Source organism: Ambystoma mexicanum, chromosome 4p, assembly GCF_040938575.1.
Source record: "Ambystoma mexicanum isolate Mex_15411 chromosome 4p, UKY_AmexF1_1, whole genome shotgun sequence".
Taxonomy (NCBI): domain Eukaryota; kingdom Metazoa; phylum Chordata; class Amphibia; order Caudata; family Ambystomatidae; genus Ambystoma; species Ambystoma mexicanum.
The window spans coordinates 1127209940-1127237002 of record NC_090927.1 but is presented as its reverse complement, the minus strand read 5'-3'; the positions used below and the strand labels follow the sequence as shown (position 1 = coordinate 1127237002).

The 27063-nt window shown below is 42.2% G+C and overlaps 1 protein-coding gene across 6 annotated transcripts in view; it reads right to left on the bottom strand.

The window, feature by feature from the left end:
* Window positions 1–27063, bottom strand: part of RGS17 (regulator of G protein signaling 17) — a 420634-nt gene that overhangs the window by 208907 nt on the left and 184664 nt on the right. For all 6 annotated transcript variants that reach the window (XM_069606713.1, XM_069606714.1, XM_069606710.1 and 3 more), the window contains 2 exons: window positions 11421–11533; window positions 9510–9591 (listed from right to left, as the gene is read on the bottom strand). The gene's annotated coding sequence lies outside the window, so the exon portion shown is untranslated. The remainder of the gene's footprint in view (window positions 1–9509; window positions 9592–11420; window positions 11534–27063) is intronic.

The following is a 27063-nucleotide window of genomic DNA, read 5'->3' as shown; positions in this document are numbered from 1 at the left end:
TCCTGATCCTGTCATGTTGATGTCATTTTTATCTACATTCAATTTTTGGGACTGAAATTATAATCGACAATGTATTTCTAGCTTCCCTGAAAATGTTCTGAGTCCAAAGGTTGGGGAGCTAGTGGCTTATTAAATTAGATATCTTGGTAGAAAATGTCACATTCATAACTATAAAATGTTTGCATGAAGGGCAAAAAACCATAGTTAGCACGTGCAATATCCTACCAAAACGGGAGACAATTCGATAGATCTGTCATGATTAGGGGAACATAAATATATATTATGATGTTTATTTGAAAATTGCAAATTTTTGCCATGTAGTGACTTTTTGGGTGAAAAATCTGAACGGTTGAAATGGTAACTCTAGTAGGTATGTACCTCCGTCCCATCAATTCAATTTCAGAACTCTCAGAGCCTATCGGCAGGAGAGGGGTTGGATTTAGGGGGTAGGAAATGGGGATAATCCACCAATGAAAAGTTAGTACCAATAAACTGGCACCTCCTGATTTTAATATTTGGAGGTGTGGCTTATTTATATATTTATTTTATTGAGCATTTGTGAGGCGCTTACACAACAGAATCGTGTTTCAAAGCACAAATACAGGGTAAAAAGCCCTCGCTCTAGGGGGAAGGGAGAGCTGCCTAAAAATCTTGAAGTAGTCTTGCCTTATGACCATCTGGGTGAATCCTGATACAGCTGCCTGACATTATCTGGCTTGGAAAGGCCTACACATTGACAGAGATTTAACCTTGCATGGGAGACAGCAACTGGGAATGCCTAAAAGCTGACTGGGCCCTTAAGGAGAGCCAAATGAGGGGTGGATGCTGGTGACTATCTTTGACTGAAGTGCCTGACCAGGCTCCTATGCTTCCCCAAATGAGGAGCCCTGCTTTTGCCTTTCCTGAGTGCCAAAACAGAGGTTTCCAATGTAAGTAGATTATCAAAAGTCTGTGTGTTTTCAAAACGGGTATCATTTTCAACGTGTGCAGTGAAATGATACGTACAAAGTGCTGCATGTGAACTTGCTTGGAAAAACACAAATGTGTAGTTGTTTTAAATCTAAACCTTATCAAGTAATATTTATGCTCTAGTAATGCCCCAAGGTATTATTTTAATTTTGACATGAAAGGGTTTCGCGGAACAAGAGTTTTGACCAGCTTATTTGGCCTGTGTTCCCTGAGAAAAAAAGTGTGTTGTGTATTGAGGCTTTGTTTTGTGCCACAGAAAAGGTGGCGTGTGTAACCATTTAGTGCAAGATTTATTGAACCTATAATTTAAATAAATATATACATTCTTTCTATACCCTGGCCTGGTTTTTGGCTCATTGTTGCACAAGGGGAGGGATTTATGTGGCTCTATATGAGTCATAGACAAGGCTAGCTGAACAAAAATAATTGATGTGTTGTGGGTCATCTTAATTGGGGGAATAAGGAACTCCCCATGTTAAGGGTGTTCTCCCAATATATATTGTTACAATAAGTTGCACAATATACTCCCAGCATAAACTGGACTTAGTATGATAATCAGATGTAAATGGTAAAACAGGAAAGGCACAGTGTTTAATTGACTAGCAACTTTATGAGTTACTACGTATCCCTAGTAGTTTTCCTTTATTTTATTCTAAAAGTTAAATATGGAAAGACAGCTGATGGGAAATAATATCATGGAAAAGGATAAAATATGCCTCAACAATACCGCAGAAATATAGTATGTTTTTCATTTGAATGAATAAGTGCATGGCTGGTTATCATTATTTTAATTCCTTTTGGCTTCTTTTACAAATTCCCCACCACATGTACACAAAAAACCCAAGTCCCCATGGTCTTTAAGGGTGCCATCTGACTGATCAACAACGTTTCTCACACAGAATGTGAATGCAATTCTCACTGAAATTGATACGACTGTATTACCACAGCCTCCCTCATCTTGGCCTTTTCCTTCATTCTGTCAAGTATCTACAAAGAGATATTTGTTCTGAAATTAGAAACTCCTCCCCCGCCCATCAAATGGATTGATCCAAGGAGCCAACACAATCCTATGCATCATATGTTGATACTCAGACGAAAGAAAATAAACAGAAAAAGATACATGGTTTGTGGAATATTTCAGGCAGGCCATTTTGAAATGTAGGGTTTCTGCGTGCAAACCCATTTGCTAATGAAATGCACAATAGCTGGGTTGAGAATGATTTAAGCTTCTTTACTCTCCTTCAATGAACAAGAAGTGACGTGTCTGCTAACATCTGCTTTCATATAATGCAATCAACACAGGTAAGTACACTTTCACACCAAAGTAAATGTAGTTTAGTTAAAGCTAGACAGAATGGTAATCTTTGGTAAATAGTTCAAGGTGCGGGGGAGAAAGACAAAGCCTTGGTACCTAGGCCGGATTTATACAAGAAACAAAAGAGCAATCCAATGTGGATAGCCACGTCCCCTGCACACTTTCTAGACGGCCAAGATAGGCCTATTGATAATTTTGTGTGTAAATTTTTCTTGAAATACTGTATCGGTAACTTTCAATCACTTCTGTAGGAAATGTCCATAAATAATTCAATTGAAGCTTTCTATTTTATAAAAAAACAATTTTTGCTTTTTATTTGTCTTCTGGTGAGCCCAACGCGTTTCGAGTATAAAACACTCTTCATCAGGGGCAGCATTTTTTCAACAAATTAAAGTCTACAAAAAAAGATACATATAAACATCAATTAATGTGAACTTCAAGCAGATATTTCACAATTTTGGAGAACTTCCATTTTTCAGATACATTTTTTACAAATTAATTTTTTACAGATCAATTTTTTACAAGGCAGTCGGCCTAATGTACAGATCAACATCCAATTTTTCAGTCCTCATTAGTTATTCATCACCCGTAGAGCGGGAAAAAATGCCGCCCCTCATGAAGAGTGTTTTATACTCGAAACGCGTTGGGCTCACCAGAAGACAAATAAAAAGCAAAAATTGTTTTTTATAAAATAGAAAGCTTCAATTGAATTATTTATGGACATTTCCTACAGAAGTGATTGAAAGTTACCGATACGGTATTTCAAGAAAAATGTACACAAAAAATTATCAATAGGCCTATCTTGGCCGTCTAGAAAGTTTGCAGGGGACGTGGCTATCCACATTGGATTGCTCTTTTGTTTCTTGTATAAATCCAGCCTAGGTACCAAGGCTTTGTCTTTCTCCCCCGCACCTCGAACTATTTACCAAAGATTACCATTCTGTCTAGCTTTAACTAAACTACATTTACTTTGGTGTGCAAGTGTACTTACCTTTGTTGGTTATCATTTGTTTCCCTCTCTTGGAGGGTTGGTATCTTTACAACACTAGCACCCACACACAGAATATGTCATTTTCAAGCATCAGTACGCTTACAGATAAAGCAGCCACCACTCTAGCTTTCTCAGCCGAAGAAGCCACAAGGATTCTTGGGCTAATCAAGGATACTGGTACAACCACACCATTGGATAATAATCCGGAAAGACTCAATCAAAAACTAGAACGTTTAATCAGACGGGAAATCTCACAGAAGCTTCATGCTACAACTCTCGCTCAATACTACAGAGCAAAACGTATTCCAAGGGGCCTCAGAATCTACCTCAGGCCCACCCTTTGTAAAGAAAATAAGGACTTTGCCACTAGATGGGAACACATCCTTAATAAGTGCTCATTAGACCTAATTCTTCTCACCACCGAAGAGCTTTCAAAATCTGTTACCACCTTACAGGAGGAAATTGAAGACATTTCAACCCAACTTTCCAAACTCAAGACAGAAGCAGAACTTGCACAGATTCTCGAAGACACCAACACAAAATTAGAATCCTATAAACAGGATATAGAGCAAAGAAAGATTAGAAAATTCCGCAGAGATACCTTGGACTACGCCCGAGATATAGTGTACTCGTGGCAAGAGTTTTATGCAAACAACCGACCAACACCAAGAAGACCCCCCAGGCAACCAATTGGGGCAAATAACCAAACGGACAGCAGCGAAGTGACTAGTGGTGAATTTGAAGAAACACCTAACACATCAGCAGCCCCGAACCAGACTGGCACAATACCAGACCTACCTACAGGGTCCTCTGGAACCACCAGTAGACCAACAACTGGAACCCCACAAATTCCTTTTTTAGGAAACGGAAAGCCAGAAGAGGACAGAAGAAAACTACGTCAGAAAAAGAAATAAGAATCTAGTCATCAATATCTCCTCCAAACCCCTCACTCAGGTTCAAATGGACACACTTAATCTGGGAATCTCATTCATTCCAACTAACTCCACCTCCTATTTTGAAGAAGAAATCAATCTCTTTAAACTAATAAGAAAGATGGAATTGAAGGTATTCTTTAACAACATAGAGGATAACTTACAACCTAAGCCTACACCAAGATACCTTGAAATGAAAAATAAAAGTAACTTCTACCCCCAGGTAAATCACCCATTGATCAATTTATTTAAACAGAAAACTACAAAAGACCTCAAAAGACTAAAATATGTTCCACCGAAAAAACAAAACATCCGGAAACATCAACTGAAACTTATCAAGCAACTTGCTGAAGACAGTAGCCTTACTCTAAAACAAGCCGACAAAGGAGGCGCGTTAGTCTTGATGGATACAACCCTTTATGACGCTGGCTGTCGCAAACTTTTAAATGATACTCAAACCTACACACCGCTTGACAGTGATCCCATCATGGGGATTTCCAACATTATCAAAATAACTATTGAGAAAGCATTACCAATGGATTGGAAATCGGAGAAAACAGCAGATTTTTTGACACAAAAATACCCAATAACCCCGGTTTTCTATGGCTTACCCAAGATACATAAAAAACCTATAAGACCCACCATTTCATCCAATTGTTGCAGGAACAGATAGCACCTTCCAACCACTTGCTATATACCTCGACGCAGCACTTCAACCACGAGTACAAGCTACTCCGAACTACCTCAAGGACACTACGCATTTTTTGAAAATTCTACAAGCTTTACAACTGACAGAGGACAACCTGATACTATTTACTATGGATGTCAACAGCTTATATACTTCCATTCCACACTCTGAAGGCATCAAAGCCCTAGAATGGTTTCTACTAAATCATGGACGGGTAAACATTCAACATTTATTCGCATTGGAACTATTGAACATCATCCTTTACAATAATTACTTCAGACATAACGGCCAATATTATCTTCAGATCTCCGGAACCTCAATGGGGTCCTCAGTGGCCCCTTCTTATGCAAAAATCTTCATGTACCACTATGAAAAGACTTTTGTACTAGATAACATTCTCTGGAAAGATAAAATCAAATGCTGGCAGAGATACATTGACGACATTTTCGGAATATGGAGGGGCACTGAAACAGAATTGCTAAACTTTTGGAACTTCCTTAACAGCTGTAACCCAAAAATCGGATTTACCATCGAAATTGGCAAACCTCATGTAAATTTTCTAGATGTCACTGTGGAAATCACAGGCTCCTCTGTGAAAACCAAAATATACAGAAAGCCCACGGATGTGAACAGTTGTCTTCACCACACAAGTCATCATCCCAAACATCTGAAGGATAATTTACCTTACAGCCAGTTACTAAGATTAAAGAGAATTACGTCAGAAACAGACACGCTGCATAATGAATACAGCACAATGAAGCAAAGATTCTTGGATCGAGGTTTTCCATCGGAAGTTGTTGACAGAGCCATAGCACGCACAGAAACTCAAACCAGAAATACACTATTGGAAGGAAATCCAAAAAGAAAAGACAAAGGGCTAATTCACACACTAAGATACTTGTGTCAAAGCTTCCAGATCAAATGGATAATACACAAAAATTGGGACCTCATCGAATCCGACAGTACACTATCTGAATTGTTCCCGGACCCACCAATGATGGCCTATAAAAGAGGAAGAAACCTGAGAGACCATTTGATAAAAGCAGAGAAACCCAAGCAGACAGCCCAGATGACCCTCAGCAAACAAAAAACAGGTACCTTCGCCTGCTTACACTGCCAACATTGTAACAACGTGATCAAAGGTGACAATATCAGACACCCACATAACGGCAAGAAGATTATGCTAAGAAATTTTGCTACATGTGACACGAAAAATGTAATCTATGCAATTCGCTGCCCATGTGGTATGTACTATGTGGGCAAAACTAACAGGAAGGTTAAAGACAGGTGGACAGAGCACAAATCCTGTGTGAGGACAAAAAATTGCAAATCCCCTGTGTACAGACACTTTCGGGACAAAAAACACAATGTGTCACAGATGAGATTCGTGGTACTAGAAGTCTTACGACCCCTAAGTAGAGGGAGGGACCTTCCAAAACTTCTGGCCCAAAGAGAACTTTTTTGGATAAACAAGCTTGATTCCATGACCCCACTTGGAATCAATGAAGACTACTATTTAGGGCCATTTCTATAAATTAGTCCCGGAAACCTTTGTACCCAATCACCTCATACCATGACAGGAGTCCAGTGACCAAAATCAAGATTTGCCTGACACTCCCTAAAACCATATACATCTGTAGCACTCGACTCTTTAAACAGCAAATTATCTGCGTCAAAGAATCACCTATACCTGTGTTCCACATATAATTGTACTGTTCATCTATGTTATTTTTTTCAAATCAACATGTGAATACACAACAATTGAAGCCCCACTTAGGATCAACATTGTGAAATATGTACCACTTTCCCATTACAGGAGGTAATACTATTCTTTAACATGAATCGGGCCTGCAAGCACCCGTTTGTATACCCATGATCTCTAGTCTGTTGGTATCTCGCAATTTGTGCATACATTCTGTTTGTTTACTTTTTTAAGTTGAAATGTAATGACATTTCCCTGATTGATTAACAAGAAAATGTCTTCATTATCTCCTACTTATTACTTGCATTATTTTTTTGCAAGACAAAATGTTGACATACTGATCAACACTAGATTGTACACCCAAAAGTTCTATGGAGTGAGTGACTTTGTTTGAAACCAACGTTGTTCTAATTGTTCGTAATGTGCCAAATTCTTTCTTTTACAACATACCTCACAGTATGTGATTAATATCATCAAGTCATAGCTAGGGGACTCCTACATCTTTTACTTCACAAATATTCTTCAACTCACTCCTCTAAGGCTTAATATCATCCGTTCTCATAACACGCATACTTTTGGTTTGTTTATGTCCTCTCGCGCGTGCGCGGGTGACGTCACGATCCTTCCTGACGTGGCCCGCGCATGTGTGCGATGACGTCACAGCCATTCACAGTATTTAAACATGGCTGCCGAGTGATGTCTTCACTCTGCTGCGGCTCCCGAACGCATCCGGACATCTTCTTGACCCAGTTGGATACTGCACCTGTAGGTTTCTTCCTTAGTTAGGCGCTTGACCTACATTTTTCACTTCTTATCTTGCTTTGCAATAGAATAACCGCTAGGTTATACCATTATCCCCTGTAGATGATTATACACATAATGGCTTGAAACAAGACTTCCACACTACATGGGCCTCATTACGACCCTGGCGGTAAGGGGTTAGCGCCAGCGTTAGCTGCGCCGACCCCTTACCGCCAATCACGAGTTCCCTTTCCGCCATGGCGGATTTTACACCTGCTTCTAGCGGGTGTAAAAAACCATGGCGGTAAGGGAACTTGATGTTAATTACGCCACCGTAATTTACGGTGGCGTAATTAACGCCTTCCCCACTCCCATTATGCCCTATGGGGCAAAAATGGGAATGGGGAAGGGTAAATGGGGATTGGGGACTTACCGCCCCGCCGACCTCGGAATGGGGCGGTAAGTCCGCCAACCACCATGGCGTAAACGTAGTTTACGCCATGGTGGTAAAGTCACGGCCCAGGCGGTAACTTACCGCCTGGGTCGTAATGAGGCCCCATGTGTCCACTGGATACCTGGATCTTCTCCGCTAATTTTCGATTACTCCATGAACAAAATACATGTTCTTGGGTAAGAATGCTGCCTATTTCTCTACACCCCCAACTTTTTCTTTAACAAACTATGCAATAATTGACCCACCTTTCCTATTCTGTTTCCCATCACTTTGCATGTATAGGGGATATTCTTTCTAGATAATTCCCTACACTTGAATTTTATAAGGAAATCACTCTCACCCTCCCAGTGTACCGCAACTATGGATGCATAAGGGACATTACCCCACATTAGAAATTAGAAGGAATCTACATGCCTATATTTGACTTCGGACATCCACATGTCAATCTTAATTGTTGATTTTTTGATGAATTCCTATATTTTCCCCATCTGTTGGTGAATAACTAATGAGGACTGAAAAATTGGATGTTGATCTGTACATTAGGCCGACTGCCTTGTACAAAATTGATCTGTAAAAAATTAATTTGTAAAAAATTAATCTGAAAAATGGATATGATGTTCTCCAAAATTGTGAAATATCTGCTTCAAGTTCACATTAATTGATGTTTATATGTATCTTTTTTTGTAGACTTTAATTTGTTGAAAAAATGCCGCCCCTGATGAAGAGTGTTTTATACTCGAAACACGTTGGGCTCACCAGAAGACAAATAAAAAGCAAAAATTGTTTTTTATAAAATAGAAAGCTTCAATTGAATTATTTATGGACATTTCCTACAGAAGTGATTGAAAGTTACCAATACGGTATTTCAAGAAAAATATACACAAAAAATTATCAATAGGCCTATCTTGGCCGTCTAGAAAGTGTGCAGGGGACGTGGCTATCCACATTGGATTGCTCTTTTGTTTGTTTGTTTTTTTTTCATATAATGCAATGCCTGCTTTTATAAGGATGGTAAGTATCAAGATGTATCATGGAACACTGCCGAGTATATTCATCTTTTCAAATGGGTTGACAATCCTAGGTAGACCATTGACTTCTGAAAACAACCAACCTAGGTTTTTGGCACCCTTAATGATGCTGGAACCGATCATTCCTATTGAAGAAGTGCGAGATCCCACACAAAAACTGGTTAATTCCTCTGAAGATTAAAAGTCAGCGTCCTAAAAGAACAACCTAAAACATGACTTCAGAAAGCAGGGAACATAAAGTATGATGTAACTGCTAGTACCAACACTCCTACTGTAGACTACCGGTTTATTACTTGAACAACCTCAGGGACGCATTCCAGGATTTTTTAGATCATCGGCCATGACAGAAGAGTACCAACCATACGAAAATCAGTCTTAAACCACCCTAAAAGGAGCAGTGAGGCCACACTCCACAAATCAACACACATCCTCAATTGTGTTCTGTCAAAGAGCAGCACTGAATAAATAAAAGGGCCTGTCGAAATCCTGGGGTACACACATCCAAGCACATATCCATGCAGTTGCTTGAAAAGAGCACAGGCACCACAACATCTATAAGCCATCAGTCTCCATATAAGCCATGTCATTTCACTATATGACAACGCAAATTATTTGGCTCTTAAACAGGTTGCCAAAGTTTGTTTTCAGGAAACAGTATAGGAATGAAGTACACAACATTCTCAATTTACCTCAACTTTCAATTCCGGGCAATAGTCAGCAGTCACAAGAGAAACAGTCAACGACGGTGAGGAGACTGGATTGGCTTTTCACCTGGATGAAACATAATATGGATAAATGCATTTTCATTTTGTTACATAGTGCAATTAAAACATAAGTTATTAACCCAAATGGGCATTCCACCAAAATGGCTGAAACAGAAGCACACATTAGTATATCAACTATGCTGTTACTCCTTTGGGAGCAGAATTACACTCCTAAGAGATGAATTACATGGAAAGTAAATTGAGAGAAATGCATGTATTTCTTGTGGATTTTTACAGCACCACTTGCAAAACAGAATTAGTTCCTGGTTCCTCAAAGGGCCTGGAATTATGTAAGACAAAGGAGGGGACACAGTAATCTGAACATCCACAGGTCTTGATGCATTCAGCTCGGTTTAAGGCTGTAAGGAGGCAGGTGGGGAAGTGCAAACAAGAGCAAGTGAGGTGCGTAAGTGCAAAAAGATCAGTGAATAAGTGCATTGTGGAGGAACAACAAAACAGAAAGGGAATGCAAAACTAAAGCAGCAATCAGAAGAAAGCCTGCAAGGGCGGAACATGTAGACCAAGTTTCAGTCTATTAAAGTCTTGAAGTCTGTGTAGCAACAGAGGAATACAGTCTTCTACCCTGCTGGAGAATCACTCCGGAGGGAAAACATGCTTGACAATGTGCATTTTTATTTATTTTCCTGAATCTTGGGAGGCTATCTTTGCGATGTATATTGAGAGGGGGAAGGTTCCACAGACAGGCGCTTCCTGTGCTGCTTCACCTCTGACCCTAGCACTTTTACCTAAAAGTAGTGGGTGACAGTTTTTAGGACGTTGGGGATCTTAACCTCCTGCAAGAGTGGTATCTTTTGATGTTGGCAGAGAGGTATTCTGGTGCTTTGGACTTAAGTGCCTTGTGGACAAACCACAAGGACGTCAAATATCTGTTTTCAATGGACGCCAGTGGAAAGGCTTAAGGGTTATTTGATGTGATCATGGATATTTAGATGTATGGTGCGCATGCTAGCTTTAATGTGGGTCAATTGGAGGAGGTGGTTAAGGTGTTTGGCAGGCACAAGCTGCAAGAGTAGTCTAGCCTTGCTAAGACTAGAGCCCTGCTAACTGCCACTTTGTGGTGCAGGTGGAAGTATGTCAAGATTGGCGCAGGCGTGCGCACGTGGACATGACAGGCTTTAGACAGTTTGCAGCTCTGCCTGCTAAAAGAGAGCTTGCACTCAAAACACATGCCTCAGACTGAGCTCTGGCATCCGCCTCTCGCTATTGCAACAGGCCTTCTCATCCCTGACAACGTCTGAAGTCAAAGAGCACAAGCTAGGCACTGGAGAATGAAAGAGCTATGCACATTGCATTAGTGACAGTTTCCAAAGTTTTGGAATTATTGTTTGATGACTTGCATGTTCAAAAGGCCAGGGAGATTGTTTTTCAGTTAAGCCAATTTACTTTAATGAGTCAGGCTGACAATAGCCAAGGTAACATGCTTTTTGTTGAGTCATCCTAAACATGTCGAAGATAAGAGAAGTTATTATTAAATTAGGATAATGGTGCTTGTCAGGTCAGAGAGTATTCACACCATGGACATATTTCTGTGATGATGTTATGGCTTTTCTTCTGCAATCAATTCTCAGGAACCGGCTTAAGCCTCAAGGCATATCCTTATTCCAATTACTCATACAAGGGACATTATAGCAAATATGAGGGCACTGAGGCACAGCTTTCAACATTAGACTCCAACGAGCCACACTCCACCAGCATTCCTAAAGGAATATTGAAGGAATATTGAAATAGGCAACCGCCTATAGAGCGTTTCAACACGTGGGGAAAGTCACCATCCTACTGCAGAAGTAGAACATCTACTGGGTTAAAGAACTGTACCGTGAAAACTGTGACGCTATCGACATTATTTTCTTCTCAAGTTCTTGCCACATCTGTGAATGTTGCTCTCTTCCATACCAGCAGCGGGTTCTCCTAAACCTCTCATCCTGTACCTACAAGGAAACATGATTATGGATGTGTTGTTTGCGATACACAGTACTTCATGCACAGATTACACATATACAAAGATCTGAAGAGGGACTCTAAGACACACTGCAATTCCACATACAAATATATCTACTGCTTCCATTAGGACACATACAACATTACATTTGAATACATTACGTATTACTAGGTAAAACAGTATGTATACATGAAAATACAAAATGGGGACCCAGCAATGGCAGGGCAATATTCCCTCACCCCTACTAGGGTGGAGTTAGATGTGGAGGATTGGAAGGGGTTGATGAGGGAACATCTCATTGATGCCTGAGGCCTCCCGGAGCACTGCTAGGTTCCATCATTGATTGAAGCCCTGAGAGGGCAGTGAATCTCTTTGCCAACTAGTTTCATGTGTTTAGTGAGCACCTCCTGCATACCTGGTGGCTAACCTCCAGGAATTAAATATACTTCCAGATAGAGGACATGTAGAGGGGGCAGGCGGATTGCCACAGTGGCTGCGGCCATTTCTGGGGGAACATTAACTGAAGGCATTCAAAAGGCACTAGACTTTTTTCCAGAACCAATTTGCTCATTAGCTTTGGCTTTGAGAAATAAAAGGATGTAAGGTGGTGCCTCTCAAGGAGAACGTTAGGGGGTTCTGATCAGGGCAGGGTAACACCAATCAAAGGGCATCTGCCTGGAAATATATCAAATATATTAAATAGTGAAGTTTGAGTTCACTGGAAATCCTGAAGTGGATTGTGCCTCATAGTTAATAGCTACCCATCTGGAAATGTATGGTGTGCAAGCACCCCCTGCACCTCCACCCCCTTACGTTGGTAGAATAGGGCCAAATACAACATAATACAATGCTTCTCCACTCCTCATAGAGGAAAGCAAATACCTAGTGTCCTGCTGCCTTTCCCAGTCTCTCTTGAGTACTTCCCATCTCCCTGATATATCCCACTGTCAACCCAACTAAAAAAGGAATAGCTGTCCCTAGTTTCTGCCACCTTCCCCATTCTCTTTTTCTTTCCCATACTCATTAAAACATGACATAAAATTCTGACACACTCCTCCGTGCCAATCACTTTTGCGAACACCCTCCAGCCTCCCAAAAGAAAAGAGTTCCTTGAATCCTGCCACCCAGCCCCACTTTCCTCACCTTCACCACACCACTCCCTCACCCATGTCTCCCTCACAGTGTGGGAGTTACGAGTCTGAGGATCTGTGAATGATCCACGGTTCTGTCAGAATCGTGACTCCTACACTGTGTGGAGATCTGGAGAAATACGTAGATGGGGTATAGGCACTGCACATTTCTCTGCTTCCCTTGGGTTCCAGGAGACCTAAGGGAGGTAGAAAGAACTGCCATGACATTTCCCCAGCTGTTATGTTAATGTTAAAGGTATTTATATAGTGTACAGGCACCAATGGAGTTGGTCTCCAGGTGCTCAGGCAGATCTGTAAACAAAGAGGTCGGGGTGGGTTCGTGGGTGAAGAGGGCGTAGGAACGTGTGAAGGTGTTGTACTGTTGGCAGCTTCAGTTCGGTTTTCACCATGCGCTGAGCTTGGGTCTGCATATAGGATCAAAGCGAGTCCTTGCGTGCTGTTGTTGCGATCTATGTGTTGATTGTTGTTGCAGTGTCGTGAAGTCTGTACGGTTTGCTGTGAGAGAGGTGGTTGTGTGGGTTTTTGTGTGAATTAAGTATGCAGAAATGTGAGGTTTTGGTTAGTGGGTTATATGTCTCTTAATCCTTGTAGTTTTGTTTTATGTATCAGGTTGTCATACTGGCTAGGTATATTCTTTCTCATGCTTTACAGACTGTCTAGTTTGTAGGGGTGATGCCGGGGCTTATTTCTAGCAAATTTATTTGGCCTAGTACCCCCGGTTGTGGGTACATTATCCTTTAGTTCGATAGTGGTGTTATATTATAATTCACCTGCTCCTTTCTATCTATTTACTGTTGATAGTCCATTGAGTAGGTATATTCTTTCTCTTCCCTATCCTGACTAGTTTCAGGGCAGTGGCGTGGCTGGCTTCCAGCTAAGTTATTGAGCTTAGTACACCCAGGAGGACAAGCATTATCGCTGCTTAGGTAGCGGTGTTATATTATCATTCCCCGCTCCTTCCTATCGATTTACTGTTGGTGGTCCATTGCTGCCCATGTTGGGCCAGGTGTAATTGCTGAGTCATACCTTGCTCTCCTCCCCAAATGATCTTTGGGTGTTCTTTGGTATGATTCAAAGTGGTTTGTCTTTTAATTGATAAGTGGATATGTTGTAGATCCATATATCCTTACTTTTATGAGGGTCGATGGCTTAGGGAATCGGGATAGGTTCTTCTCTCAGCATAGTTCAGCTGTGTAGGTCATTATGGGCAGTCTTTCTGCTTATTTGGTAAAGAGTCATGATTTGAGGAGTTTCCTGAATTGTAGGTGATCTCTTGTGTTCCGTATATTCTTTGATAGTTCGTTCCAGGTTTTTGGGGCGAGGTGAGAGAAAGAGGATCCTCCGAGTTTTCTCTTGTTGTATGATTTGGGTTCTAAACAGATGTCGCTTCTGGATATGAGTGGCCTTGTAGTGTGGTGTACATTTAGTTTTATTCTGAGGAACTATGCACCTTGGTCGTGGTTTGCTCTGTGCATTATGCACATTGATTTGAACTTGATCCGCTGTTTGATGGGTAGCCAGTGTAGTTTTTTCAGCGCTGGTCTGATGTGTTCTCTCTGAGGTAGTTTAAGGAGCAGCCTGGCTGCCGCATTTTGTATGCATTGTTGTTTATTTAGCAGTTGTTCAGGCATGCCTAGAGATAAACTGTTGGCTTAGTCTAATCTGGACATGATGAGAGCGATGACGGTAGTTTTGTTGGTGAATGACAGGAATGGTAGGATCCTTTTTGCCGCTCGCAGGAGAAAGAAGCATTTTTTGATTAGGGCGTTTACTCATGGCTCTAGAGTGAGTTTGTTGTCCATTCACAATCGATGATGGGGCTGGGGTTTCAACAAGTTCAGCTGGCCATGGGATGTAGAGGTTGTCTTCTCCGTTTTTTGTGATGATCATTATTTCTGATTTGCCTGGTTTGAGTTTAAGTTCATCCAGTTGTCTATTTCCCAAAGGCAGTTCTCTAATGTTGAGTTGTGGTTTTGTGAGTCTTGTATTTTGTAGATTATTTGTGTGTCTCCAGCATAGTTGTACCAGGTGAGCCCATTTCGATGATTTTAATTAGTTGTGACAGGTGGATGTTGAATAGTAGTGGCGAGAAGGATGATCCTTGTGGGACTCCGCATGATGATTCTCATGGGCTTGATTTGTAAGGTTTCATTCATATTGGGCCTCATTACAACCCAGGCGTTAAGGGTTTAACGGCGCCGTCGGCGCCGTTAACCCTTAACGCCTGATTACCATTTTAAGGCCTGCTTTTAGCAGGCGTTAAAATGCAAGGCGCTATCCCGCCTTGGTGCTAATTACGGCACTGTGATTTACAGTGCCGTAATTAGCGCCTTCCCCACTCCCATTATGCCCTATGGGGCAAAAATGGGAATAGGGAAGGGTAAATGGGAAATGGGGATTTACCGCCCCACTCACCTTGGAATGGGGTGGTAAATCCGCCATCCACCATGGTGTAAACAGAGTTCCCTACTTTACCACCATGGTGTAAACAGAGTTTAAAACAGAGTTTTAAACAGAGTTTACACCATGGTGGTAAAGAAGGGAACTTACCGCCTGGGTTGTAATGAGGCCCATTGTTTCTGTTCTGTTTGTTAGGAAGGATCTGATCCAAAGTAAGACGTTGTCAGTGATTCCGAATTCTTCCAGTCCCATGATGAGGATGTAGTGGTTAACTGTGTCGAAATGCCGTGGAGAGGTCTAAAAGTATCAGAGCAGTGCTGTTGTTGGAGTCTGCGTTGGCCTTTAGACCATCCCAGATTGAAATAAGTGCCGTTTATGTTCCTCTCATCGGTCTGAAGTCTACTTGTGCCTGGTTTAATAGGTGGTGTTCATCTGCAAATTCTTGGGTTGTTCTGTATATGTGTGTTTCCAGGAGTTTAGCTGCGTAGGGTATGCTGGAGATGGGTCTGTAGTTGGAGAGGTCCTCTATGTTTCCTGCTGTATCCTTGAGGAGTGGTTTGATGTATTCTGATTTGAAGGCTTAAGGGCACTCTCCCTGTTGAGATTGATTGGTTGAGGACGTTCCTGTAGTATTCCATTGGTGTTCCTTGTGAGAAGATTGATTTGTAGATGTCAGAGGGGCAAGGATCCGCGGGGAGCCTGATGTGTTGGTTTGATTTACCAGTTTGATGAAAGTCTCCACTGATATTTGTGGGAAGTTTCGGAGTATGTTCTGGTGTTCCTTGCATCGGTGGGCATCTTCAGTGTTGTGGTTGCATGGTCTATTTTGTATGGTCTGTTGGATGGTCATGATTTTATTTTTTAAGTGGTCTGCAAGGTCACTGCGTAATTTCTTCGATGGCATTAGAACGTTGTTGCAGCCGGGTGGGTTTTTTATTTCGTTTATGATTTTAAATAGTTCTTTTTGGGTCTTTGGTGCTTTGATGATTCTGTTGTCGTAGTATTTCCTATTTGATTTTTGTATTTCCTTTTTTTATGAATGGGTATGTTGTTGAAGTTTGCATTTTTTTTGGCAGTCTTTATTGATCCTCCATTCTAGTTCTAGTATTGTCCATTTCATGGCACCTACTATTGGGGTGAACCATTTTGCCGTTGCTCTTTTGCGGAATGGATTGAAAGGTTTTTCTTTGGCGATCTCTTCGTTTGTTCTGGTGATCCAGTTGAGAAGTATATCTATTTTAGTGTCTATGTCAGTTTCGCCCATGGTTGTTGTTTGTGGTTTCGTGATCTCCAGTCGTTCCGTTGAGTTGGAGTTGTTTATGGTTCTATTCATGATGATCGGTAGTTTTTCTTGTTTCTTGGTAATTGGGGAGGTCAGTGTGATTATTGTTGATGATGGTTGGCGTCATCCCAGTCACAGCAGTATATTATGGAATTCATCAGACATTGCATTTTGAAAAATGAATCATTGTTAGAGGAAAGAAAACCATACATGCCAAAAATAGTGGCATGCTGTCTTACCACAAGGACGTCACCTTTAGTTATTTTTAAGAAGCCATCAGGTGAGTTATATTTTTGTGTTGACCTACATGAATTGAACAGATGTATACTCATAGACTGTCATTCCTTGCCCAATATGGGGGAGATGTTGGCTTTAATAGGTCAAGGGGAAGTAATTTCTAAACTTGATATGGCCTCAGCATACCACCAGGTGGAGTTAGAAGAAAGCTTTTGGAAGCTAACAAAATGTATTACCCAGAAAGTGATTTTTCAGTTTTTCAGTTTCGCAGAATGCCATTTGTACTTGTTTCTGCTTCCTCTGTTTTTCAAAATATTATGGATACAATATTTTATAGTGTCAAAGAAGTATTCTGTTATCAGGATGACTTATTAATATGTGGAGAGAATATAGGTGAGCATGATAAAAGACTGGACAGAGAGGAATAACCCTAAGAGAGGATAAGTGTGTTTTGTTTTCCGTGTAGATAAGGGTTGAATACTTAGGCCATGAGATCTCAGCGCAAGGAATAAGACCAAAAAATGCCATGGTTAGGGCAATAAAAGATGTGTCAGAACTAAAATCTAAAGGGGAATTGTGATTCTTCTTAGAAATGTTAGAATTTGATCAGAAATGTATCAAGAACTATTCCGAAAGGGTTGTGGAGATGAGACAATTACTTAGAAAAGGAGAGTATTTTGTATGGAGTGACAAGTGCGGTCAAGAGTTTGAGCAAATTAAAGAAGAGATCAACCTGGCAGCCCCATTAAGTAAATTTGATACGGTTAGGAGGTAGGAAGAATATCATCACAGTGTATGCCAGTGATGTAGGAATAGGAGCTGTTTGTCTCAGATAAGTAAAGGTGGAGAGGAGGTAATATTTACACATGCATCCAGAGGGTTGAAGGGTGCAGAGTTGAGCTATTCTGTATTGGAAAGGGAGGCGTTAGGCTGCTTCTGGGTGGTAGAGAATTTTTAAACGTTGGGTGGGGCATGGATTTTGTAATCAAAGCGGACCACAAACCGTTAAAAACAAGTAAAGGTCTCGATAAAGTGTCAAGGCATGTGGGGGGATGGGTTTTGCATTTACAATGTCACAGATTCGAAATCGTTGTGATTTCGGGAAAAGAAAATGTACTAGCTGACTGTTTAACTCGATTTAGTAATAGGCGAGAGGAAAGTCATGAGAATGACGACATGGAACTGGTATTAGCGACACAGGATGGTGTGATAACCAAAGAAGAATGGGTGAGTGCTGTCAATAATGATGAAGCACTATCAAGGATAAAGTCATACATTGAGGACGTATGGCTCAGGAAAGGGGACATTTCACAAAGAGAGAGAGAGTTCTGGGAAGCTTGTGATGAGTTGAGTATAAAAGATAGAAGTATATTCCGGTGGGAGCGAGCAGTCGTTGCTGAATTAGTTAAGTCAAGGATTATTGATACCACCCACAGAGGGCATGTGTTTATGAGCAAGACCAAGGCCATGTTGAGGAGTGATTATTGGAGGTCAGGTTTTGACTGGGAGGTTGAGCAGAAACTAAAGAATTGCAGGTTGTGTCAAAAGTGGTAAAGGTTTGATGGCAAGGGAGCAACCCATGATATTGAATTATATGCCACAGAAGGTCTGGGATGATTGAGCAATGGATATTTTGGGATCGATTGAGATGGATTTTGGCCGAGGTAAATATCTGGTGGTTTTGGGGGATTTGTTAACAAGGTGGTGTGAATACAAAGTGGTAAGAGAAATAAATGAGAAAACGTTGTTGAATTGTTGAGAGAGGTTTTGGCTAGGGAGGGTTTTCCCAGTAGCATCTTTACGATAACGCTTTGCAATTTACAAGTGGCAGATTTAAAGAATATATAAAAAGTTGTGGAATGACACACAAGAAATTCGCTTTGTACCATCATGAAGGTAATGGGGCAGTTGAAAGGATGAACAGGTGCATAATGGAGGGTAGTATGATGGCGGGAGCGTGTGGATCGTATAAAAAAGTTGTTGTTCAGGAAAGGGTGTGTGCTTTTAGGGTGGCTCCACATTCCACTATTGGTGTGTCACCCTTCGGGCTCATGAGAGGGCGGAAGGGTTATTCCGAGGTGAATCCCCCCTGGTTGGGAAAAGAGGGAGAATCGGACTGTGTGGTGGAAAAATTAAAAAGGAGTATGAGAAAGAAAAAGGAGATATATGTGATGAGAGAGAACAAAAGAAGAGGTCATAAGGAACTCAGGGAGGAGTGTAAGGATTTGGTGAGGGTCAGGAAAGGTTTTGTAAAAAGGAAAGGAGATGTGTTATATTCTGATCCTGTGCATGTGGTCGCTGTGATGATGGGTGCAGTGAAAGTGTCCGGAGGGCTAGTGTGGAATAAGAAGAGGGTGGTCATTGTGAGTAGGTTGATGTGTTATATTCAAGCTTATGTACATAGAGATTACCCAGGTTACAAATTAGGTGGATGGAGTTCCATGTGGAACTCTGGCTACAGATGCTGGGTGATGTGATTGGAATTCCATGTGGAATACTGGCTCTTGTTGTTATGTTATGTGATGTTATAAGGAATGTTTAGACTTAAATATGATTCTATGATCAGTTGTGCCCAACCAGCCTTGATGATGAAGTGCTGGGGGTCTGTTAGCTGCTGAACTTTAATAAACATACGTGCGCTGAATCCTTAAGTCGTGGAAGCCCTTTCTTACACAAACAAATCAACATTTTGATATAATTACTGAACTTTTTCGCCATATGTATAGCACTGGAATGATATGATAAGTCATTTATAACGCCCCTGTACACAAGTGTTTGCAATGTTTATATATTCACAAATACCTGATTGTGTCCCATCGATATGACAATGATGCAATACTTTAGTTTGCATCAGGTTTATAATAACCCTGCCATACTTATAATGATCAAATCTGCCATCCCAGGGAATTTTAATGGATAGAAAGAAAGACGGAACACCAATACATATATGATTGCTATATCTAGTATGCTTTGAAAGTGTATAGCAACAATGCTTGAGTACATATAATAATTCTTAAGTGGCCATGGCTTACTGAGCGTATCCCTGTCTTCAATGTTATTTTCTAAGGCTTTCCCGTTTGCAGAGCCATACTTAGAAGAAGACGGATTTATACTGATCTCTGTAAATTGTCCTGAAAAAAGATTGCTGAACAGGATTTATTAGCCAGATGTTATCAATTGAATCAGCCCACGATAGAAGAGTGCATATCACTTGTGTCAAGCTTCGTCGAGGTTTTGAACACGTTTGTTACCTGGTGTGTTAATATTGGCAATATCCTCAGTGCTATGGTTGAAACTGAACAGTTTCAGGAAAAAGCACACATGGGTGGATAAAGATTTTAAGCACGCTAAACTTACTTAACAGACTGAAATCCAAGATTTATAGAAGGGATATACTGGTTACAAAAGTCCACTTATTAAGCACAGAGAAAGAAAAGGAGGACGCTTGGTCTGAGCTGGAGAAAGTGCCATGTTATCAGAACTTCAGTAAATCGTGAGAGCTAGTTTCTTTTGGCCCTTCATAAATGTAAATGAATCTCGAACCGTTCCTGCTGATGAATAGAAGAAATTGGCAGATAATGGTCATACCTCCCCAACCTCCCCAACCTCCTCCTCACCTTGATCTTCAGGTGAACTTTCCTTGGAACTTGTTGGGGTCTTCCTACGAGTCATTCGGTGGTCTGATGGCTGTCCTTCCTTTGCCGTCTTCTTCTTCTTCTTATCGTGCAGATAGGGCCTAGCTGCCTCAGAGGCCACCTTGACAGGGAGCGGAACCTGCCTAAGGTGAACCCCAAGGACCTAAACCCTAAAGAATCAGGGCAAAAGCCTCTGGGTGATAAAAAACCCTGTATAGCCTTCAAGCTGAAGTGTAGTCCTTGTAGATATAACAGACGTCCACTCCTCAATAAGACTGGGAACTGTTTTCAGAAAGTAATGGAGAATGCAGGCAGGCGAAGAAGAACCAAATCAGAAAGATGGTTATCCCCGGAGGAATCCTGGTCTGCAACTACAGTTACAAACTTGCGCTGTGAAAAGTCTACCCCGGAAATCAGAGGAATAGTTTCCAGGGAGACTCGAAAGATTGCAGGACAAATATGAGGTAGAGCAGAAAAGGAAAGGAATTCATACCGTGTAAAAGCGTGAGTATAATAGATTGAATAGTAGTCAGCGGTAAGCCGGTAGGAAGAAAGAACACCCCTCTTACCTGAGATGAATCGGAAACGCCTAGAGTGCAGTAAGTATGTGACACCAAAGAGTAGCAGAAGAGCCCCGAAGTAAAAGTAAATGGAGCAAAAAGGGAGGTAAGGTCAGAGGATAGACAGTCATCGCGAAGGGAGTCAACCGGATAGAAAGAGACTCGGAAGAAAGTAAACAGTCGGCAAGTCTCGGGAAAAAGTACGAAGGAATATACAAAGGGAAACAAAGGAATGAAACAGATAGAAATGTGGTCGGAAATCTACAGACTAAGGAAAAGTAAACAAGGCGGAGTACAGAACGGAAGAGCTCGGCTAAGATATTACGAGCGTTGAGAGCGTTTGAGTGAAAACAGATACAACGCACCGAGAGAGGGCCGTGGTTAGGATTTATAGCCTGGCCCGCCATATTGAATGAGGACTAGACTGTAATGACAGTTCCTGGAAGTCTAGAAACGCCAGGCATTCCACATCCTCCATGGGCGATTTCTGACAGTATACCCCTTCCCCCTTGGGGTCCCTCTGGGTTTCCCGGGTGTAGAAGATGAAATCCCCTCAGCAGCCGGGGGGCATGTATGTGACTCTTGGGCTCCCATGTTCTTTCTTCAACGGAATAGCCCTTCCAGTGAACCAAGTATTGCACTCTTCCCCTTCGGAAACGAGAGTCCACCAAATAAGCAACTTCATATTCTTCTGGGATTGGGGAATTGAGAGGTCTCTGACTCTGTGATTTCCATTGATATGGGTCTTTCTTGTGTTCCTTTAATAAAGAGGTATGAAACACAGGGTGTACCCGTTGCAGTTTCTGGGGTAACTGGAGCTTGCCACTGGGTTAATTTGGGTTAAAATGGGAAAGGGTCCCATGTAACGAGGGGCAGACTTGCCAGCATGTACCCATTTGGGTAGGAACTTTGTTGCTAACCAAACTAGTTGCACCGCTTCCAAGTCGGGACTGATTCCTCTCTTGCGGTCAGCCCACTTCTTGTGTGTCTGCCTTCTGTCTTCCAGTGCTTTCTTTGCTGTCTTTTGTATGTCTAAGAGTTCGGTTAACAGACTGTCAATTGTTGGAGTACTAGTAGATGATATCCCTGAACAAGGTAGGGGTTGAGGATGGTACCTGTAAGTACAATAGAATGGGCTCATTTGAATTGAAGTATAAAGGGAGTTGTTGTAAGCGAATTCTGCTTGAGGGAGAAAAGAAGCCCATTCCTCCTGTTTGTTACTGCAAAAACATCTGTGATATTGTTCAAGTGTTGCATTAAGTCTCTCTGTCTGACCATTACTTTGTGGATGATAGCCCAACGATAGTGCTCTATGTATGCCCAATTGTTGGCATAAGGTAGACCAGAATCTGGACGTAAATTGTGAACCTCTATCTGATATGATAGTTCTCGGCAGTCCATGTAAGCGAACAATATCACGTAAAAAGACAGCCGCTGCTTTAGGGGCTGATGGAAGGTGTGACATGGCCGAGAAGTGAGCCAATTTGCTAAACGAGCCTACTGTTACCATCACAGTATTCATGCCATTAGAAAGTGGTAGATCTATGATGAAATCCATAGAGATATGCTCCCACGGGCGACCCGGTAGCATGGGTTGCTGTAACAATCCAATTGGTTTACCTGTGGTACTCTTGTTACATGCACAAACCGGACAGGATGAGACGTATCTGGTGACATCCTGAAGCATAGAAGGCCACCAAAATCTTCAACGGATCCGTTATTGAGTTTTCCGTATACATGGGTGTCCAGACAATTGGGTATCATGGCACCACCTGAGTATCTGTTCTTGGAGGGTCTTGGAAGGTAAATACAAGGCGGTATCATGATAGTAGAGACCTTCACTGCTTTGTGTGACCACCTTCGGGGTATCCGTCTCTCTTTGATACTGCAACATTAGTTCTTGTAAGAAAGGACCAATGATAGCAACTGTTCTTAGCGCTGGTAGAACAAGATCATGCCCTTGGAAGGTACCGGCCTCTTCCCAGTGACAGCGTCACAAGGTATCTGCTACTTGATTTTCAGTTCCTGGGATGTAACTGATTTGAAAATCAAACTGCAGAAAGAAATAAGCCCATCGGGCATGACGAGCATTAGAACACTCCATCTGTTGGAGGACCTTAAGGTTTCTGTGATCTGTGCGAATAAGGAAACTATGTGTACTTCCCTGTGAGAGATGACGCCACTCCTGACAGGCCAGTTTATTCACCAGTAATTCCTTCTCCAGCACCGAATAATTTCATTCACTGCTTGTAAGGGTCTTAGAATAATATGCCACTGGATGTTCCATGCCGTCCTCTGTCTTTTGAAGTAAGACTGCCCCCACCGCCCCTACAGAGGCATCCGTCTCTAGTATGAACGGTTTATTCTGATTAGGTTGAACCATAATGGGTGCTGAGGTAAATCGTTCTTTTAAATATTGGAAAGATTCCTTCTGGTCTTGATTGAATTCGAACTGGACTCCTTTCTTGAGAACGGCAGTGATGGGTTGTACCAGTTTGGAAAAACTTGGTATGAATTACCTATAGAAGTTTGCCAAAAAAGGAATCTTTGTATATCTTTAACACACCTTGGTGCCTTCCAGTCCAAGACGGCTTGGATCTTACAATGGTCCATCTGTATACCCTATCTTGAGAGGATAAATCCCAAATTTGACATTGTGTTGGCTTCAAAAGTGCATTTTTCAGGTTTAACTAGTAGATGGTTTGTGTGAAGGCGGTATAATACTTCCCTGGCTTGACTCCTACGGTCCTGTAGAGTACGGGAGAAAACCAAAATGTCATCTAGATAGACCACCACGGAAATAAACAGTAATGCCCTCATTACAAGTCCGGCGGTGGACCATGGTGCTATTAGCACCATAGTCCATGCCGGATTCCGCCATGGTGGATGGCGGAATTACCGCCCCATTCCAAGGTGAGTGGGGCGGTAATTCCCCATTCACCATTTGCCCTTCTCCATTCCCATTTTTGCCCCATAGGGCATAATGGGGATGGGGAAGGTGCTAATTACGGCACCGTAAATTACGGTGCCGTAATTAGCACCAAGGTCGCTTAGCGCCTTGGACTTTAACGCCTGCAAAAAGCAGGCGTTAAAGTGTGAATCAGGCGTTAAGGGTTAACGCCTGACTTGTAATGAGGGCCTAAGTCTGACAAAATGTTGTCAATAAATCTTTGAAAGATGGCTGGGGCGTTGACCAGACCAAACGGCATTACCGTGTATTCAAAAAGCCCCAAAGATGTTCGAAAGGCCGTTTTCCACTCATCGCCCTTGTGGATCCTCAGGAGATGGTACGCTCCTCTGAAGTCCAGTTTGGTGAAAAAATTAGATCCCTAGAGAGCTTCTAAGATATCCCTGATCAGGAGCATTCGGTATCGGTCTCTGATGGTGTTTTGATTGAGACCACGATAGTCAATACAGGGTCTTAGTTCAGAGGAATCTTTCTTTGGAATAAAGAACAGCGATGCCCCACAGGAAGATCTGGATTCTTGAATCAACCTGTTCTGTAGGTGGGCATCTCGATATTCCCTCAATGCCTTTCTTTCTTGCAAAGATAACGGATACATGCATCCGAAAGGGACTTGTGCTTGTGGTACTAAGTCGATGGCGCAGTCTTCGGCTCTGTGTGGTGGCAAACATCTTGGTATCACATCCTGGAATACATCAGTGTAGTCTTGGTACTGTAGGGGAATGAGGATACTGTCTTGGTCTTGGGAATTCCCGTATCCTCAGTCTCTTTCTTACAGCTCGGCGCATCCATACAGTGAGTTCTGCAAAACGGAGAGTTAAAGCTTACTCTATTTGAGGCCAAGTCTATGGAAGCGTTGTGCTTCCTCAACCAGGGAATTCCAATCTCCATGGGGAAATGAGCTGCTCTGATAATATCAAACCCCATGTATTCCTGATGCTGGCCCAACATCATCCCCAACGGAACAGTTTCTTTGACTATGGGTCCTGACGAAAGAGAGGTGCCATCCATCCCTTCAACAGGTATTGGCTTCTGTTTGAGCTGTTTGGGAATATGGTTTTCTCTAGCCCATTCCACATCAATGAAATTGCCAGCAGCTCGCAATCCAACATCGCCAATACCTCCAATGGTTCAGGACCAGCCAACCATAATTAAAACAACTGTCTTTGCTTTCTTCTATTGGTGTTGTGAAGTAGCAAGGGTAACAGGTTGTTCCCCCAACACTTCCCTTGCACAAGTTCGGGGGCTGGCATTTTCCTTCCGACGAGGCGGAACTTCTGGACAATTCCTAAGTAGATGTTTGGAGGAGCCACAATATGTGCAAAGTCCCGCATCTCTGCGTCTTTTGCGTTCTTCAGGGGTCAAGGGACCATGAGTGGTTCCAATTTGCATGGGTTCATCTGTTGCAGGAACTTCCTTGGGAGGTTGAAGGGAGAGACCCAGAGGAGGAAAACAGCGTGGTCTTCTCCTTTCTTGCCGTCGTTCAAGTAAACGAAATTCTATCTGCAATGCTAAAGTCATCAAATCCTGGAAAGAGGCAGGTCGAGCGATGCAAGCTAGCTCATCTTTGATGTCTTTGTGTAATCCTTTCCTGAAGATGGTTTGTTTGGCTGAGTCCGGCCAATCTGCCTTTGTTGCCAGTCTCAGAAACCTGGAGATATATGTCTGCACATCAGAGGTTCCTTGTCTGACATCCAAAATGTCCTCAAAGGAGGTGTACAGCACTTCTGGGCGATCAAACCTTTCCTTAAATAGTACTGCAAAGCGGTCAAAATCGTTCAAGGCTTGATCATTGTTTGTCACACGAGGGGTTGCCCAAGCTAAAGCATTCCCAATCAGGTTTGCTATAATAAATCCAACTCTAGATCTGGCAGTTTCATAGGTGTGAGGTCTGAAAGTAAAATAGACCTGGCAGGCATCCAAGAATTATTTTAAACCACCAGGATGACCATCATACTTCCCGTACGACAGCGTCATGCGGGGTAAATCTCCTCGATCATCTCTGTACAAAACCACCTGTTGATGCAGCGCCACATTTTCAGTCTTCAGGGATTGTACCTCCACAGTGAGGTTCTGCATGGCCGCCATTAGTTCTTGATATTGTTAGAAGGAAGCCATGGGGGTCTGTGGGTGTTGTATTCTGTCAGATAATGGTTGTACCTCTCCAACCTCCTCCTCACCTCGTGACCTTCAGGTGAACTTTCCTTGGAACTTATTGGGGTCTTCCTACGAGTCATTCGGTGGTCTGGTGGCTGTCCTTCCCTTGCCGTCTTCTTCTTCTTACATTGCAGATAGGGCCTAGCTGCCTCAGAGGCCACCTTGACAGGGAGTGGAACCTGCCTAAGGTGAACCCTGAGGAGCTAAAACCCAAAAAATCAGAGAAAAAGCCTCTGGTCGATAAAAAACCCTGTATAGCCTTCAAGCTGAAGTGTAGTCCTTGTAGATATTACAAAAGTCCACTCCTCAATAAGACTGGGAACTGTCTTCAGAAAGTAATGGAGAATGCAGGCAGATGAAGAAGATCCAAATCAGAAAGATGGTTATCCCCGGAGGAATCCTGGTCTGCAACTACAGTTACAAACTTGCGCTGTGAAAAGTCTACCCCGGAAATCAGAGGAATAGTTTCCAGGAGGACTCGAAAGATTGCAGGACAAATACGAGGTAGAGCAGAAAAAGAAAGGAATTGATACCATGTAAAAGCGTGAGTATAATAGATTGAATAGTAGTCAGCGGTAAGCCGGTAGGAAGAAAGAACACCCCTCTTACCTGAGATGAATCGGAAACGCCTAGAGTGCAGTAAGTATGTGACACCAAAGAGTAGCAGAAGAGCCCCGAAGTAAAAGTAAATTGAGCAAAAAGGGAGGTAAGGTCAGAGGATAGACAGTCATCGCGAAGGGAGTCAACCAGATAGAAAGAGACTCGGAAGAAAGTAAACAGTCGGCAAGTGCCAGGAAGAAGTCAGAAGGAATATACAAAGGGAAACAAAGGAATGAAACAGATAGAAATGCGGGCGGAAATCTACAGACTAAGGAAAAGTAAACAAGGTGGAGTATAGAACGGAGGAACTCGGCTATGATACTCTGAGCGTTGAGAGCGTTTGAGTGAAAACAGATACAACGCGCCGAGAGAGGGGCATGGCTAGGATTTATAGCCTGGTCTGCCATATTGGATGAGGACTAGACTGTAATGACAGTTCCTGGAAGTCTAGAAATGCCAGGCATTCCACATCCTCCTGGGCGATTCCTGACAGAAATACAGACATCAGTTATCTGGGCTACTATTTAGCAGG